The sequence below is a fragment of the Peromyscus eremicus genome, unplaced genomic scaffold, assembly GCF_949786415.1.
Source record: "Peromyscus eremicus unplaced genomic scaffold, PerEre_H2_v1 PerEre#2#chr22_unloc_1, whole genome shotgun sequence".
NCBI lineage: Eukaryota > Metazoa > Chordata > Mammalia > Rodentia > Cricetidae > Peromyscus > Peromyscus eremicus.
The window spans coordinates 8,541,440-8,555,861 of record NW_026734286.1 but is presented as its reverse complement, the minus strand read 5'-3'; the positions used below and the strand labels follow the sequence as shown (position 1 = coordinate 8,555,861).

The following is a 14,422-nucleotide window of genomic DNA, read 5'->3' as shown; positions in this document are numbered from 1 at the left end:
TTTTTATAAAGAAAAATTAGATAAAGAAAAATTAGATAAATGCTTTATCCTGTTACTGCAAAGAATAGCCCATTAGAATAGCCCATTATGTAACGGAAATGGGTTCTATTGGAATTCTCTGATGTTATGTATGTACATTTAATAAAAGAATTTAGGAGGCTGAGTCAGGAGGACAATAAGGGAAATGCCCTGTGTGACAACACATCGGGATAAGGAAACATGAGTCATCATAAGAGATTTGTCTGACAATTATATAGTTCTGAAAGACTGGAGTTGAAGCTGTTCTGGATTTAATGTGCTTCCCCAATGGTAAATCATTCCACAAACATACAGCTTAATAAATAGTTTCTTTAATAATAACAAGTCTCCAGATCTGTAAAATGCTCAAGAGGATCTGTCCAGGAAAAGATCTGCTAACTTGTATACACCACAGGCTCAGGCATTGCACATAAGCTGACAACCTGGAGAAATGGTGCTTTCTGCCCTCCTGCCATCATGGCTTGCTCAGTTTGCTTTCTTAAGTAAATCAGAACCACCTGGCCAGGGTGTCACACACTACAGTGGGATGGGTCCTACTACATTAAGCATCAATCAAGAAAATACTCTATAGATTTGCCTACATATCACTCTGTTGTAGGAATTTAGCAGAGTCCCTCTATCTAGGATAAACATTAGAGTGAATAGTTGTTTCCCAAAAGTACTTTGACCATGAAGAAATCTTTGTGGAAAACAATGATTGTGTTCTATGATTTGTAGAATTGTTTTTCTAAAGGTCATTACAGCTTTTGCATGATGTTGGTCAAAAGACACTTGTGGCATGCTTCAAGCTCTTGGATTACTAGGTACCACAAACTGTACACAATAAGGACTAAAGTAGCAGGGCCATGATGCTTTCCTTTAGAGAAAATCTAGATTAGATTAGAGACCTTGGTATGAGGAACTAATTTACCCAAAAAACAACTTTGTGTAACAATCAATAAATATGCCTGTCAATGGCAGTTTTACACTCAGTCCAACAAAGGATTGAACTTCCTGCTGCCACACAGGCCTAAAAAATTCATCTTGGAGTGACCTCTTTCTTTGATCAACTCACAAAACCGAGAACACCTGAAATCAATCTAACTATAGCTTGTCTCTAGCTGAACAAATCTAACAAACATACATAGAGAGTCATCTCCAGCAGCCAAACATGGATTTTTTTTTTTTTTTTTTTTTGGTTTTTCGAGACAGGGTTTCTCTGTGTAGCTTTGCGCCTTTCCTGGAACTCGCTTTGGAGACCAGGCTGGCCTTGAACTCACAGAGATACACCTGGCTCTGCCTCCCAAGTGCTGGGATTAAAGGTGTGTGACACCACCGCCCAGCCAAACATGGATTTTTAAGCAAACCTCAAATCTCTTAATACTCAGCTTTCAGTGTGTGGATCTGAGCGCACACACAAAATTTTGATGATCTATCAAGTTCAGGACTGGAGAGATTGCTCAGTAGTTAAGTCTCCTTACTATTCTTGTAGAAGACATGAATTTTATTCCCAGCACTAATATTGTGATGCACAATCACGCCTACATCCTGTTGCAGGTGATCTGATGCCCCCTTCTCTCTTCTATGGGCACCAAACATATAAGGAAGCAAAACAGACATACAGGTGAAATAAAGTAAATAAATATAGTAAATAAAAAACACCCCCATGTTTCTTTTATGTCATGATGAACCAGAAATATACAGAAATGTTATGAATATCTATAGGACTAAGCCATGAACCAAGCACCTCATTGGGGATTCTAGGCAGAGTCTTCACCCCTAAGAAATGTGCAAGATCTTCATTGATGTTTTCCAGTAAGGATATTTACCCCTGAGTCACAACAAAGTTCTCTGGTTTCCTTAAATATTGCACATCACTTGTATTACTGCCATAAGTGAGTTTTAGGTCTAGAAGCTCAAACTATCATCTGACCCTATCTGCCCCATCCCTGCAGAACCCAGTGTTCTGCACTGGTTATGTTTCCCTTTCAGAGTGATCTTATACTCCTGGGTGGATGGTTGTGATGCAGGTGGAAGTTGTAATATGTCAGGTGTTACAGAGTGATAGGAATCAAAAGTCAAGAGTGTGGGGAGCCAAGGTGTGATGAGGTCACACAGCTGGGCACCATTGGTAGGGTCCCAGGCTGGTCTCCCAGTGTATGATGAGTCTCATTCATCATCTTGTGGGCTAAAGAAGGTGGTCCCTGAGGCTTCAGGTTGCAGAGGTGAAGGTTGGAGACTGAACAGCTGAGCTTGTCCTCAACAGACCTGGACCTGAATCAGCTGCATCTATATAGCAAGACACCCAAACCAAACTGCTCCACCTGAATCAGGACCCCAACTTCAGTGGCCATAGATGGCTGAAGGAAGGACATGTCCCTGAGGCACCTTACCCAGGCTGGGTCTAACAAGCTATCCCTGTCTGTACAGCAACTGCTCTGTTTGTAGGTCCCATCACTGACCATGATTCATAGAGCCAATAGTACCTCCATTCTCTGCAGCAAGACTGGCACTGGGCCACTCAGTGCCTTCCTGTTCTCAGAGCTGACCAGGATAGCCTGATGCACCTTCAAAGCCTCCTATAGCATAAAGAGTTCTTTGAAAAGTTCTGTATTCTAGAGGGGGCACAGGCCACCCTGAGCCAAGAAGAAACCAGAGACCTCTTCACTTGGCAGCTTGGTACATGGTCACAGATTCAGGACAGGAGCTGAGCCAATTCAGAACCTGTATTTGTATACCCTACATGTTGAACATGTTCCTCATATTTTTAAATGTTTGCGAAGGGAAAAAATCCAAGGAAAGAATTATTTTGTGACCCTTGAAGGGATTCCAGATCACATTTTGATGTTTATCAACAAAGTTTTAATGACTCGCGGCCCTGCCTACTCATAGCACACAGAACCCAGACACTGTGTGAGCTACAGGGCAGCAAACACTTTGTCAATGTGGCCCTTTGTAGAAAGGCACCATGCCTCCCTGTTCTTAGGTTTTCTGTTGGCACAATTCTGGGAACATTGCAGTCTGGATTTGCTTGGCTATGCCCAGTAACCCATTTGTTTAAATAAGCCAACTTGGATTTTACTATTAATTTATAAGATGCCCATAGGTTGACCTGTGACCTCCACACATGCATGTGTACAGAAGGAGCACACAGAAACGATCCAACTGGGGGCCAGTGAGATGATTCTGGGGGTAAAGATGGCAGCTGCCAAGCCTGTTTTTCTGAGTTCCATCCCTGTGACCTACATGGTTAAATGAGAAAATAGATTCAGGTAAGTTATGCTTTGACCTCCACATCTACATGGTCTTACCCCTACATTTAAAAATACATGCAATCCTAAAAGTTTTATAAGGGTACCAAAGGGAAACTTGGGTTCAGATCCTGGCTTAAAATCCATTTAATGCCCGTGTGACTTTGTATGAGGCTTCGCCTCTCTGTGCTGTTATTAAGAATGGTGTAAATACACTAGTTACTATGGTTACAATAACCAGGTGGAGCATCAATAACAGGAATCTCTCTAACCCAGATTCTCTTCCTCTCTGTGCTACAGTTTCCCATGTGAGAAGTGAGAGGCTTGTGCAATACCTTGGCATCTGGGAGGTTCTTAAGTTTTGTGTAGTCTCAGTTTAATGAGCCCTGACAGTGAGCAGGAGGGAACCCTTATTTTGCCATTCTCCTTGTCCTTTCCCAGGGACTCCTGGCACAGCTCCGGCTCTGGCATGCTACTTGGGTTCTATATGAAGCCACTGAAGCTGCAGCCTGGCCTAGGCCAGGTGGGCCTCAGTTGTGTCCATCTCTTTCTTCATAAATAATGCCTCACATTGTATTTGTGGCCTTACCCCACATAAGATTCTCCAAACATTTAGACCCCAAAGAGGATTGGATCCTGGTCCTCTTCCCATCCTTCCATGATGAAATGATGGCATTCCACCTTAAGGAAGGTTCTGGATTCCTACCTGAACTTAGAAAAGTTCTGATCTTGCCATGCACCTCTGGCTACTAGCTGTGTGTCCCTGGACACATAGTTCAGCCTCTCTGAGCCCTGGCTTCCTCCTCGGTAGTCCAGGCCTGCTATCCAGGTACTTAGGTGGCTGAGGCCAAGGGGCAGGAGTTCAAGGGCTACAGGGTGGGTTGTATGCCAAACTAGGCAACCAAGAGAGACGCTGTCTCAAAACACACACACACCCAATATATTTTAACAAAAATTAATGTTTGCAGTGATTGCTTTCGAGATAGGGTCTCAATGTGAACCTGTGTATCAAAAAGTCAGCTACATCAATGTTTTCAGCTCAGATGGGTCTCATCTGGTAGAGCAATAAGCCAGCATTTATAAGGCCTCCCTCTGCATAAACAGGGCATGATATTGCAACCTGTTATTCCAGTAATTGGAAGTGGAGACAAAAAGGCCACAATTTCAAGGTCAGCCTGAACTTCATGAGCCTGTTTTAAAAACAAAACTTCAAAAGCAACGATTAACAAAAAAGATCAAGGCTTGCAGCCAAGATTGATGGCTGTGGTTTGGTCCTCAGGACCTACACAGCAGGAGAAGAGGACTGTATCACACAGGCTGTCATCTGATTTCAAATTATATTATGCATGTGCATGCACAAAGACAAGAATAATGAATTAAATCTTAAAAGAAAAAAAGATTTGAGATGGTTCCGCAGTTTACTACCTGGCATGGAGCACACAGCGACCATTACTGCTTGACAAAGTTCCATTATTTTATCATTGCAGATCAAAATTCCCCAGAATCTTCTTACTTTCATCTTTAACAATTCTATGTGTTATGGGAGTTTTCTTATGCCTTTTCCTTTGGGAAATTTTGTGTAGGCTTCAGTGGATAATAAGGATGTATAAAATGGCATTTTCTTTAAACAAAATAATTCTTTGGGAAAAATCCCCACAACCATGGAACCATAAAGTGTGATAATTCTGCCTACTCCCACACAAAAATCTGCATTGTGCCTCCTTCCACCCCGATTATATCAAGAATAGAGAACTGGGTATACCTGATCCCAAGGATGAAAGTACACTATGGAGAGAAACAATGGGCTCACATTCAGATAGGCATTTAGATACTTGTTTAACTTAATGCTTTTCCCATGAGAAAAAAAAATGCTGTGATAAGTTTGATGGACACTTTCATCCCTGAATCATTGTCTGCTTTCAATATTGCTTCTGGCTTAAGTATTGTATAATTATAGAGTATAAGAGGTGCAGTCTTTTTTCAATAAAGCACCAGTTATCCTGATTCACTCTCAGATCCTGTCAGTCTCCTTCCTTCACTGACTCCACACCTCCTCCTTGGGACCTCAACCTTACTGGAGCTGCACTCTGGCAAGTATCTCTTGCAGAAAACACAGTTCAGTTTCCAGCCCCACATGGCAACTCACATCTGTAACTTCAAAGTTTCAGGGAATGCAACCACCTCGTCTTGCCAAATGGACAGTGCCCTTGTGTGTGGTCCGTCATGGAGACAAATAATCAGGCTCATGGGGAAATATACTTCAAGAGCCTAGTGGCAGGAGCCACTCACGTGAAAGAACTCCCTTATCTTCTTATGCCTGGACACCAGGTCTACCGCCGCCTCTGGAGTTGGGTTATGTCATCTGGCAGTATGCCCAGACCATGTGCAGCCCTTACTGGTTGCACCCCAGGTGGAGCAAGGTATGATCAAAGCTCCCACCACCTCCTAAATAGATGAGCATCTCTGAGCATGTTTGTGTAAATACGTACTTATAAATATGTTTTACCATATTTTCTTTTGTGTATATCTACAGGTGTGTGCACAGATGCCACTTTGCATATGTGGCAGGTAGAGGACAACGTGAGAATCAGTTCTATTCTTCCATCACGTGGAGACCAAATTTAGGCAAGTAGGGCTGGCAGCAAGCCACATTATTAGCTACTCTATCTTGCTGACTCTGACTATACATTTTGAAAAATATGGGAGTATATGTTTGTGATAGGAATCTGATTGTTGCTGGTATATTTATATATGTAGGGCATGTATGATGTGTGTGTCAGCATGGCTGCCATCTTTGCATGTGTGTTTGGAGAAGTATTTATGGGTGTTTGGGTTTGTGGGAGTTGTGTGGCAGGTTTTGTGAATGCACAGGCTTGCCTGTGTGAAGCTCTGGCATTTCATAATTGACCTGCAACAGACAGACATGGCAAACTTATCAAGCCCAGCCCAACTGTCTTGGTTCCACCCATCCCTGCACTTGTAGTTCTGATTCCTTTCCCTGGTCCAGCCTCTTCCCTGCCCACTGCTGGGCCCACCTTGGGTGTGGCCCTGCCTAATTTGCCACTGCCATGGCTGGCTCTACTCACTATGATGCATTTCTCAATCCACACTGTCCAAATACTTTAACAACTTTCCCCAAACTTAAACCTCCACCTGCTTCTGACCCAACTCTGGCCAGCATCTCTTTGTTTACAGCAACATCCTAACATTCTCCCTCCCCTTCACATCAATCTTCCTGGGACCCACCCACTTCCCTGAGTCTGTAGGTAAATACTTGGCAGCAGGGGAATTGTATTGTGAGTAGAAACCTTAATGTAACTTGCTTGTGCCTTCAAGACATTCTCTGGCAAATCACAAATATATCACTTCTATTTGATAATATATTGCTGCTGTGCACAGATAACACCAAGGTCATGATGGGAATGCAGGTCAGGTTGCATGTAACTTACTGACCCATTGTCTAATGTTCAGTTTCCACTAAGGCCCAATAGTATGCCAAAAGGTGTCTCTAAAAGGGAGAATACTTGTCTGCAGGTGGTTGTAGAGCCTTGCTTCGAGAGTCCAAAGATCTCTTCTTTGGTACAACTTCAGGGAATCAGCATCCCTATTTGCCACTGACACTTCACATACCATCAGTATGCCAGTCCAAGTAGTATAGAAGCCTGGACAGCAGCCTGTACCAGTCTCCACACAAAGCTAGCAGCTTTTTAAGTCAGTTGATATATGGGCCAAAATAACACATCCAAGAAAGCAATGTGCTGTCTCCACAATCCAAACAGGCCCACTAAACATTGTGCTCCTTTCTTGGTGGTAGGAGGGGCCAGGTACAATAACTTGTTCTTCACCTTAGAAAGAATCTCTCTTCATGCAAGGCACCATTGGACACCTAAGAATTTCAATGAGGTATAAAGACTCTTGAATTTTGGTGGGATTTATGACCCATCCTCCATGGGCATATTGTTACCAATGAGTTCAAAGTGGTTGCTACCTCCTGCTCACATGGTCCTATCAACATAATGTCATCAAAAGTGTTCACAAGTGTGATATTTTGTGGAAGAAACAGGTGATCCATATACCTTCTAAGTTATGATACAGGGAGTGAGAGGTAATATTATTGATGTAAAATCGCGAAGGAAGACAGTCCAGTGACATCTATTCTTCTATAGTTTTAAATAGATTGGTTAGTGCATAATTAGAGGTTAAATAATCCACTGAAATTGCACTAGGAATAACAATCACAGTTCAGGAGGCCAGGAAGGAATTGGTAAATAAAGTAGTTTTCTGACAGACTCTCCTAAGGCCTCATCAAAACAGAGAGAATTCAAGTTTAGATTCATTAGTAAACTATTCACCCCATGTTTCAGGGTCTTTTTCAGAAAATGGGTATGTCCCCAAAGGAGGCTCCAGGGAGCTGAGGGAGCTGGCACCTGCATCCATGTCAGTGGTGCTTTGCTTTCAAATTTGCCTGAACAAAGAAATTCATCTTTTTTGCCTCTTTTACCAATTTTAACTTTGATAACGAAGTTTATATTCATTCCAAGAATTGATATCACTTCTTCATGATTAACATCCTCCTTAATTATTGTGACAACAGTCCAAGTTGATGACCAAGTGACCCAAAATTGAACAGGGATCTTTCTCCCTCCTTGTATGTCTTTTCGTTTTCCTTTCGAACTCTGTCCCATACTTCTTCACCTAAATTTCCACCTTCTGGAAACCAGCTTTAAACAATTTGCATACAATATGATAGTAGTGCTTTTAATATCGTGCTCCTCATTTTCAAAATGATGCACCTGTTTAAGGCAAAGCCTGCTCTGGTTTCTGCACCATTATTCTCATGCACACCCTTCTCTGAGGGTCCTTGCTTTCTCATCTTGTAGCCAATTTCTAGTGCTGTTCAAGAGCAACTTGTCACCATTTTAGAAACACTGGCCCTGGGAGAATTGAGCTGATAAATGAGGCATACTAACTTCTCATGCAAGAGCCTACTTTATTCAGGGCCCCAGACAATTTATACTCTGAGGGTTAAAAAAGATCACGAGTAAAGTTCTAGTGTATTCAAACTGTATCCAATGACAAAAACAATCTACATAGAAGATTTTTCCATGTTTTTCCATGAAGGTATATACAGCAGTTTAATTCAATAAAAACATCAAACAGTAATGAGTAATATGAAGTAAACTCACTCCTAACTGCTATATTGTAAGGAACATGAAAACATATTCAAAGAACAATTCTGTGTTTTAAAGAAACTTAAATCACAATAGTCTTGTCTTGCTTTCTTGAAGTATACATACAAGCACTCAAAATTCTCCTCACATGACTTCATCCAGGACAGTGTTCTGACAATACACATGAACAAAGTAATTTTAAGGGGAAAAAAAAAACCATAACATACATGAAGAAAGTTCTTTTTAAAACATGGAGTCTCTCTCCTATCACACACATATATATATGTATGTACACATCCACCTTCATAACATTAACAAACCTGGTGCCCAAGGAAGGCATAAATGGGCATCAGACTTCCTGGACCAGAGTTTACACGTACTTCTGAGCCACCTAATGTAGGTGCTAGGAACCAAACTTGGATGCACAACAGCAGCAATGCTGCTGAGTCAACTCTCCAGCTCACAAAGATGTCATTATACTGCAGAAAATGAAGATGCCCATTTACTCCTTCTGCCTTCCATCATTTGCAGGTGATGAAAAGTCCCTGCTACTTGTTCAGTGAATGATTGAATAGATTTCAATCCCTTTATGAATGGACTCTGCACACTGCTTATTTTAATTGTTAACACAATTCTCTTGATGGGAATGACCCCAAAAAAATTACTTAGCAAAGTAGAAATGAGTCCACATTATACTAGGGAAAGTTTCACAATGTGATATATACTTTTAAAAAGGATTATTTTGCTTTTACATGAAAAGATGCTTTGCCTTCATGTATGTATGAGTGTGTTGGATCCCCTAGAACTGGATATAAAGATGGCTGTGAGCTTCTATGTGGGTGCTGACAATTGAACCCAGGTACTAAAGAAATGCAACCATCTTTCCACATCCTGGTTTTTGACTAAGGATCTCTCTACATACCTAGGGCCATCCTGGAACTCAATATCAGGTAGTCAGGATTAGTAGGAATCACATTTCCTTACTGATAACATTTTCTGCCATTCATTTGTGTTGCTGAGAATATAATGAGAAAAAGTATTTAGTCCTTAGAATCAAGTACCATGATCCAAAACTAATGTGATGACAGTATATATCAGTTTCATTTGCAAATACTTTTTATTATTCATATTAGTATGTGTTTCTCTATTCCTGGAATATAACATGTTTACAACTTAAAAAAAGAGACAATCTTTTAATTATAAAGTGTCTCTACTAACCTTACTCAAGCACCAGTGAGCTAACTCAATGGGAAAAAAAGTATGTGGACTATAAGACTTGACCTCATTTATTAGTTTATGAGGATTTTCACAGGGAATTTATTCATGATTTGAACGGATACTGCAATGTGCAAAGACTTTACCACACTAATTATAATCATAGGTTTTTTTCTTTTTATTATGATTTCTATCAGGACTGTGAAGATGACTATTCTGTGCAAAGTCTTTACCACATTGATTACATTCATAGGGTCTGTCTCCAGTATGCGTTTTCTTTTATTTGAAGGTGACTGTTAAATGCAAAATCTCTACCATACTGATTATATCCATAGGGTTTCTCTCCAGTGTGACATCTTTCATGCCTTCGAAGATGACTTTTACGTGCAAATGCTTTATCACACTGGTTACATTCATAGGGTTTCTCTCCAGTATGAATTCTTTCATGACTGTGAAGATGACTATTATGTGCAAAGGCTTTACCACACTGATTACATACATAGGGTTTCTCCCCAGTATGAATTCTTTCATGACTGAGAAGATGACTCTTCCTTGCAAAGGCTTTACCACATTGATTACATTCATAGGGTTTCTCCCTTGTATGATTTCTTTCATGAATGAGAAGATTTTTCTGTGCAAAGAATGTAGCACTTTGATTATATTCATAGGGTTTCTTTCCAGTATGACTTCTTTCGTGACTAAGAAGATTACTCTTCTGTGCAAAGGTTTTACCACACTGTTTACATTCATAGGGTTTCTCTCCGGTATGAATTCTTTCATGAATGAGAAGATTACTTTTCTGTGCAAAGGCTTTACCACATTGACTACATTTATAGGGTTTCTCTCCAGAATGAATTCTTTCATGACTGTGAAGAGAACTCTTCTGTGCAAAGGCTTTGCCACATTGGTTACAACCATAGGGTTTCTCTCCAGTATGACTTCTTTCATGACTTCGAAGATTACACTTCTCTGCAAAGGCTTTACCACATTGATTACATTCATAGGGTTTCTCTCCAGTATGAATTCTTTCATGAATGAGAAGCTTATACTTGTGTGCAAAGGCTTTACCACATGGAATACATTCATAGCGTTTTACTCCAGTATGACTTCGTTCATGCCTGTGAAGATTACTCTTCTGTACAAAGGCTTTACCACATTGGTTACATTCATAGGGCTTCTCTCCAGTATGAATTCTTTTATATATTTGAAGATAACAGGGTCTTGAAAAGGCTTTATCACATTGCTGGTATTCATACTTTTTTTCTCTATTATGAGTTCTATGTACTTGATAAAGACTATGACATGCAGATACTTTATCACTTTGCTCATATTCATAGGGTTTTCCTTCCAAATGAGTTATTTGTTGTAATTTTAAAGAGGAATCATATCTAAAGGTTTTATCATGTTGTTTACAGTCACAGGTATTCTCTTCATTATTGGTTGTTTTGTGTGTTTGCGGATAACTGTGATGGCTAAAATCCTCAGTACAAAGCTCACATTTATCACTTCCTCTTCCGAAATGAATTTTTTCATGTCTTTGAAAATAATTGGAAGAATTCAAGTTTTTGCCACATTGATTGCATGCATAACATTTTCTTATACTGTGAGTCACACTATATGTGCAAAATGAACCAGTACAGACAGAAGAATTTCCATATTCCTTGTACTCATAAGGGTTTTCTCCAATGTGAAAGTATAAACTTGTATCACAGTCCTCATGTTTTCTCATAGAAGTGACTATAACATATCTTCCAATTGTTCCAGGAGAAACAGAGGTATATTGGTTTTTTCCATATTCCTCATGCTCACATGGCTTGTATCCAGAGGGACAGTTGATATATCTATTAAAGGAAGAACAACAAATAAATGATTTTCACATTACATTCACATAGTCTAACATTTTGTGCCTCAGAGATGTGGTATATGGATTCAGGTTTCTACACCATGATAAATTCCTTGTCTCTCATAAAGTGCTCCTCTCACTAAACTATGCTAAGGCACTCACTGCAAGTATACAAGGAACACTAGCTTTAATATGGAAGCTTTGCTTATAAAAGGTCTTGGACATACTCTAATCCCCTTATCAACATGTATATCTTGTATGATGATTGAATGGCATGACAATAATTGGATGTACAATTCTACAACATGCTTCTCATATGGCTATGATCAAAATTGTAACATCTGTTATGACATTGCTTCCTTGTCTTATCCTTAATGGAATGCTTTGCAAACAGTGATCAGCTACCTGACATTGGAGAACATGGTGTTGTGAGAATTTAATAAACATCACACAACTGTGCTAATTTACACTGCTGTTTTTCTTTAGAAGCTCAGGGTACATTAGCATTTCTTCCAAGGTACATATGTATCAGCTTGCACATGAAAATTACCTTCCATGTCTTCGAGAACTTTGACAATTTTCTTCAATATTGTGGTCTTCCCATTTGTACCCTAAAATACAATACCAGAAAATGTATGTGATATATTACTGGAAATTAGACACAACTGAAATTACTGTCTTTTGTGAATCTTTGAACAATGCCTGCTTTAGTCACTAGATTCTTCCTCTTTCACATTTAAAATCACAGAAGAGCAACAATCTCCAAGAAAGTTTTATACCTTTAACTTAAAAAGTGACAGAAAGCTCACATTCTTACCTATAGCAGAGAGGTTCCAGTAGGTTTCCAGCATCACATCTTTGTACAGACTCTTCTGGGAAGGATCCAGCAAAGCCCACTCTTCATGAGTGAAGTTCACATGCACATCCTCATAGGTCACTGCATCCTAAAGTATCCCATATATGCACATAATAGAAATGTTGAGACTGACTGCATTGCAAATGTACACTTCATTGAGAATATGTTTATATAATTCATTGTGCTTGATATATTCTATCACATGGGTCATAAAATCACAAATACAGTCACCAACACATTTTAAAAGAAAGCAGAAAAGGAGAATCACGCCTTCCATTTCTGTGCCCACAAAACTGAATATGGCATTGTAGGAGAAATGCCTAATAATATGCACAGAGGGACATGCAAACACAATAACACTATCTAGTACATATCAGCAAAATGTTATCCATATTATTAACTTCAAAACAGGATAGACAATATGGGTGTGGTGGTGGCATTCTGTGATTTCGAATTGAGCCTGTCTGTGTAGATTTCCAGTACAGCCAAAGGTACACAGTGAGTCCTGTCCCAAACAAACAAACAAACAAACAGAAAGCACTCATGGTTCACTTGAAGTTTCTCCATACAGTTAAAACACTCATTCCAATTCTGTACTTGTCAATCATAAACTGGAATGACCCCTTGTAAACTGTAAGGCTAATAATTCCTAGGAAGGTATACATTTTTAGTGAGCTACTGACTGTTGAATCAGAGTTCTCAATAAACATTAGTAAAGTAAATGCTGATCTTAAAAAAATAATAAAAGTGATGGAGTAAAGATATATCAACAGATATGATCACCTGTTGCTTTTGAAGAGGTCCTAGCTCAGTTCTAAGTGCTCATTAGAGGTTATCAACTCTTCCTATAATTAGGTAAAGAGAATCTAACACTCTGTTCTGACTTCAGCCAATACTAGGCACACAAGTGATAGCCACTCACAACCACCTGTAATTACAGCATAGGGGATCTGGCTCTTTCTGGTCTCCATGGGTACCAGGCAAACACATTGTACACAGGCATGTAAGCTGGTAAATATTCGTACATAGCAAAATTATTATCCTAATAAAACAAAAAGAATAAAGGGACTGAAGGTGTACCTCAGTTGGTAGCATTCTTGCCTAGCATGCATGAATCCCTTAGTTCAATTCCTATTCCATAAAGGGGATAAGGATTAGGATGCCTGTAATCACAGCACTTGAGAGGTGGAGGTAGCAGGATCAGAAACTGAAGGTCATTCTTGGGGACATAGGAAGTTTGAAGGCAGCCTGGGCTATATGACATCCTGCCTTAAGAAACAAAAACACAAAAAGAATCACAAAAGAATGTCCCAGGAGAAAGGAAAGCATATGGGATACAAGTGACTAGAGAGTTATGAAAGGCCATAAAGCTGGAATAGCTATCAACATTATTCATAGCTGACAGACATGTCAACCTGGGTGTGGGAACTGAACTATCTTCTACAAATTTCATAGGCACACTTTCCACTGAGCCATCTTTCCAGTCCCTAGAAACTGTTTATACACAATATGGCTTCAGTTTCTGACTGTTATTACTAGCAGATGACATATTTATCTTGTTTAAGTGGACTTCTAGAATGCCCAAGAAATGGCTATATCTAAGGGAAACAGGAATTTACTGTCCACAAGCAAGAACCCATAAGATCAAATGAATAGTCAAGTTACACCCATCACATCCCTATATAATTATGTATGGTTCTGAAAATAAAAAAAAAAAAATTGAGGTTTAGGCTAAAGACTGAAGCCTGCAAAATAGAGTCTCCCTAAAATTAATCTTTTAGTATAAGGTCTTTTTCAGGTAGGCATGGAGACCTGACACACTGATCTCATCAACTGGGAAGTGGAAACAAGAGAATCAGAACTTCAAGGCCAGTTTTTGTTCCAAAAGATCCTATCTTAAAAAAAGAAAGAAAGAAAAACTAAACAAAAGTCTCTCTAAGGTGACACATTAAAGTCCCAATTGATTAAAAGGAGCTCTAGGGAAAACAGAGAAATAGTGCCACATAAAACACTTCATTTTCATTGTAAGACTTACCTGTTTAAGACTATACATAAGTTGATGGGACAT

General features: G+C 39.6%; 1 pseudogene; it reads right to left on the bottom strand.

Annotated features, from left to right (window-relative positions):
• Nucleotides 1-9,223: 9,223 nt before the first annotated feature.
• On the bottom strand, nt 9,224-14,422 carry LOC131900448 (zinc finger protein 431-like; annotated as a pseudogene).